At 34.8% G+C, this 5,404-nt stretch overlaps 1 non-coding gene across 1 annotated transcript; it reads right to left on the bottom strand.

Annotated features, from left to right (window-relative positions):
* Window positions 1-378: 378 nt before the first annotated feature.
* Window positions 379-485, bottom strand: LOC139860981 (small nucleolar RNA R71). The gene has a single exon (XR_011763604.1). It is a non-coding gene; the product is annotated as a small nucleolar RNA R71 (small nucleolar RNA).
* Between the last annotated feature and the right edge of the window lie 4,919 nt (window positions 486-5,404).

Raw genomic sequence — 5,404 nt, forward strand, 5'->3', positions numbered from 1 at the left:
GTAACGGAACCTCTAAGTATAGAAGACCGAATGAGAGCCACACGTACGGGCCAAGGTCACGCCATTATTAAGCCAGACATTAATGCGCCAGATTATGAAATCAAAGGACAAATTCTACACATGGTAACTAATCAATGCCAATTTAGTGGTGCGCCGAAGGAAGATCCAAACGAACATCTTCGTACCTTTAATAGGATCTGTACTCTATTTAAAATCCGAGAAGTGGAGGATGAACAGATCTATCTCATGTTATTTCCCTGAACTTTAAAGGGAGAAGCCAAAGATTGGTTAGAATCGTTACCTAAAGGGGCGATTGATACATGGGATGTTTTAGTTGAAAAATTTCTTAAACAATTCTTTCCGGCATCTAAAGCCGTGAGACTTCAAGGAGAAATTGTTACATTCACGCAAAAGCCAAATGAAACATTATATGAGGCATGGACAAGATTCGGAAAGTTGTTGAGAGGATGTCCTCAACACGGTTTAGACACTTATCAAATAGTACAAATATTCTACCAAGGTATCGACGTTGCTACACGAAAAGACATCGACATAGCAGCTGGTGGTTCCATTATGAAGAAAACCGCAACTGAAGTTCACAAAATTATTGATAACACAGCCTCCCACTCACATGAGTGGCATCAGGAAAAAGATATTTTTCGTTCATCTAAAGTGGCTAGAATCGATTCTAGCCATGACTTTGATTCCTTTTCCGCAAAAATAGATACTTTTGAGAGACGAATGGAAAAGATGAATAAAGATATTCACGCAATACGAATCAGTTGTGAGCAATGCATTAGACCACATTTAACGAAAGATTGTCACATCGAGCAAACGATGGAACACCGAGAGAATGTTTCCTACATGAACCAAAGGCCGGGAAATAATTATCAAAATAATTATCAACCGCCAAGGCCGAACTTTAATCGAAATCAAAATATTCTTTACAATCCAAATGGACCAAACAATAACTCGTATAACCAACAAGGTCCGAATAACCAACCAACTCAAAACAACACTTTCAATCAACAAAGACCTGGTTTATATAAACCACCACAACAAACCGAAGAGAAAAAGTCAAATCTAGAAGAAATGATGGCAAAGATAATGGAATCTCAAACACAATTTATTACATCTCAAATCCAAACAAATGAGAGGTTTGATCAGTCATTAAGAACTCAACAAGCTTTCATTTTGAATCTAGAAAAACACGTAGGTACTCTTGCTAGCATGATGAGTGAGAGGGAACAAGGAAAGCTACCAAGTAATACTGAAGTAAATCCTCGGAATGAGAATGTTAATATGGTCTCAACAAATTCTGAAAAACCAGCATCAGAAGATGGGAAGGTTTTAGACGTGAGTAACAATGAAGAAGTTACAACACTACCACCACCCGAGTATGTAAAGCCAGTGGTGGCACCATACAAACCACTCATCCCGTTTCTAAGAAAAGGAGTTGAGTATGAGAAAGTAATAGGTAATAAAGTTTGTGATACCTCTGGAAAGAAGAAGAAGAATATGAAAGTACAAGAAACAAAAACCGTAAAGATAAACCCGGTGAAGACAGTTCCACCAAAACCTCCACCCAGGGTGGGTGATCCGGGTGAATTTATTGTTCCTTGTCTACTTAGTGATTATGTCATGTATGATGCACTAGCAGATTTAGGTGCGAGTGTGAGTGTTATGCCTCTTTCATTATATAAGAGATTAGGAGTAGGTGAGTTAAGTCCAACAGAGATGAGTGTTCGACTTTTTGATCAAACCATTAAGCACCAAGTTGGAATTGCTGACGACCTACCCGTTCAAGTGGGTAATTTAACCTTTTTAGTCGAATTTATTGTCATTGACATAGAAGAGGACCCAAACATTCCTCTAATTTTAGGTCGACCATTCTTAGCATCTACCGGGGATTATTTGATGTAAGAGAGGGTAGAATAACACTTAGTAATAATGAAAAATCGATCACCTTTGTGAGTCGAAAGTCTAAAACTCCACCAACCAAAACCGTTGAACCGACAAAAACGATATGTAAGAACCATGTTGTTTTACCAACTTCAACGGTAGTGCTTAGCAATAATAAAATGCCTAAGTGTGGGGAAGATGAAGTAACACCTAATGATGACCTGATAACAAAGAACTCCGTTGTTGAGACAAAATTAAATGACTCCGTTATTAACAGTTCAATGAAGAAACTTATTAAACGGATTCGCGATGCTAGAATCAAGGGGAACTTTAAGTTATATAACCGGTTAGTATCCAATCTATCTCCTAGAGAAAAGGCAAAACTAGTTGAATTTGTGGATATTACACAGGAATCCGACCAATGGCTTAAAGCAAAAGTCACAGATATGCAAATTAATTATGGCCCAAGAGAAATTGACAATGAAGTTAATCACAAATTCGACACCACAGCTACCTAAGTGTGGGGAGATTCAAATGTTCTAAGAAATAACGCTGTCTAGGGTTAGTTATCCTGTTCTCGTGTAGTTCCGAGAATGGAATCCGATTGGTCTTTTCCACTAGCAGACACTAAAGAACTAGTTTTCTCCCCCATTCTGAAATTTTGTTTTGTAGGTTTTGTATGAAATTAATATGCTTTTTAAATTTAAGTTTTGTGTGAATTTAAAAACAAAAATTACTTTATTTCATTAAGTTTAAAAAATGATTTCTAAAATTCGTCGTAAGTTAAAGACTAGGTCATGGAATCGAAATTGCTTTACCCGAGGGCGGGGCGACAAATTTTGTTATCATTATTTTTAATTTTATTGATCTAAAGTATACAAAAAAAATTAAAAAAATTTAAAAACCCAAAAATCTTTGCTTTTAAAACAATAGCTTTAAAAACGACAAATTTTAAATTTTGTCGAGGGACGGACTAGGTAAACATACCGAAACTACCTAATGTAAAAGGAAACAAAATTTTAAAAATCATTCATTTAAATTGTTTTAATAAATAAAGGTTTTATAAATATATATATATATATATATATATATATATATATATATATATATATATATATATATTATATATGTTTGTAGTTTATCTTATGTACAAAACATGGTAAAACAGTGCACTTTCAAAGACTGACATTAAGTTCAGCAAAAGCTACTAATTTTGACGATAAGATACAAAACATATGTGAAATTACAACAAAAGAAATGAACGATGAGGCGCGCCATCTATCATTCGACGAAATTAGAAATTTCAAACTCGGTATTTTTAATCACTTTTCTACACTAATCACCCTCATGAATTTATAATTATAGTCTGATTTCATGCAAATGAGGGCATTGCATGATCTCAAGTGTGGGGAAGGGTTATAAATTCTCTCGGGTTTACACTTAGTTTAATTGCCAAATTTTGTAAAAATTTGAAAAATATTCAATTAAATGAATTCAAAATCATGTTTATACATATTTATGAACGTTAAAACTAGGTTGTAATATCGAAATTATTGTTACCTCAGAGAGAACATAAATGGAGAAACAACCCAAAACGTTAGAATTCATTTAAAATGGAATAGAGGAAAATAAAAAGGTAAAGAAAGGAAAATAAAAGCTAAGTGTGGGAAGAATTTACCAAGTTATTTTAAACACATATCACATATGTTTGTACAAGATTATTGCAGGTACTTTTGTTTTGGATGATTTTAATCAGTTTTACCTAATTTATTGTAATATATTTGAAAGAAAGATGGATCTGCACGATGAATCAATTCCATCATTAAAAGGAAGTAAAGTCTTCTGAAAAAGACACGCGCTTCTTGATTTAGGTCAGGAAGTTGTCGTCAAGACCAGCTGTAGGTTGACTAAAAATCTAGAAAAGTCATCTCTAAAATCAGCAGGAAATCCACGGACCTCAACATCAAACAGGGTCGCCATGTGGTCAGACTTATCCTAACCATGAGAGGATCTGTCTCGTAAAATGGGGAGGGCACCGTGCAAATTAGCTTGATAAGACTAATGAATCAGACCCCCAGAAAGGATAATCTCCTTAAAGATTAAAAATCAGCTTTTAAGCCTGATATTACTCAATCCTTGAGATTGGCTTTAAAGATTGAGAATTACAAACTCAAGGAATTCGATGATATCTAAACTCGAGCTTGAACGAGAAAATATTTTGATCAAATTAAAACCGATTTGTTTTCTGAAAACCTATTTTCAATGCGTTCATTAACATTGAACGTAAAATCCTAAGAATTCACCGGAATTCATTAGGTCACCTGAACCAAATCGGGTGTCAACCGTAAGAACGGTGGTTGCATAGCATGGTCGAAGACAGGACCTTGTACCAGACGAAAAAACTATAGGGTGATCTTTACTATTGCTCCTACAAATGATAGTAATTGCATCCGACACGATATAGACCATAATCAAAAGCATGTCACGGGACATTGCCTCAACAGTTTCTTGTTCAACGCTTTCCTTTACAACCGGACGGTAGTTTACCGAAAGGTAATATACAGAGCAAGTAACCTGGACGTGTTGCTTTCCCAATACAAGGTTAGCAAGTGGGTGACACAAAACCATAAGTTTTGAGCTAAAATTTTCAAATCTGAAACCCACAAAACCCACAAAAACAATTTTGAAAACACCGGTAAAGGGTTATTCCGAAAAACTTATCTAGGGTAAAAGCTAGATTGAATTTTACAAAGTTCAATTATTTTCATAAAGATCCAATTTCCTAAAGGATCTAAATTTTCATAGTCATGTGGGACTGTAAACCACAACGTTACTATCATTGTTTATACCGCCGTATAGAAATCATTGATGTACAAAGTGTGAAGAATAAAAGAAGAGATTCTAGTATTTTTATTTTCAAGATTATATTGCTTGAGGACAAGCAACGCTCAAGTGTAAGAATATTTGATAATGCTAAAAACGAACATATATTTCATAGCATTATCCCTCAAGAAAGACAAGCTTTTAGTTGCAATTGTTCTATTTACAAGTGATATTCATTTAAATAATAAAAGGTGAAGATAAAAGACAGATTCGATGAATTGAAGACGCAAACGACCAAAAAGCTCAAAAGTACAAAGTACAATCAAAGTGGTTCAAATTATTGATAAGAAACGTCTCAAAATTACAAGAGTACAAGACGTAAAACGCAAAATACAAGATATTAAATTGTACGCAAGGACGTTCGAAAATCCGGAACCGGGACCAAAGTCAATTCTCAACGCGCGACGCAACGGAGCTAAAATTACAAGTTAACTATGCACATAAATATAATATAATATATAAATAATTCTTAAAAATTATATATATATTATATATATTTATAAAACCGTCGGCAAGAAGCAAACAACAAAATGTGAGCTGGAAAAGCAGGCCATGCGATCGCATGGCCTGGAAGTGAAAATTCCATGCGGTCGCATGGCCCTGAAATGCTGGCCACATC

The sequence above is a fragment of the Rutidosis leptorrhynchoides genome, chromosome 7 (genome assembly GCF_046630445.1).
Source record: "Rutidosis leptorrhynchoides isolate AG116_Rl617_1_P2 chromosome 7, CSIRO_AGI_Rlap_v1, whole genome shotgun sequence".
Classification (NCBI taxonomy): domain Eukaryota; kingdom Viridiplantae; phylum Streptophyta; class Magnoliopsida; order Asterales; family Asteraceae; genus Rutidosis; species Rutidosis leptorrhynchoides.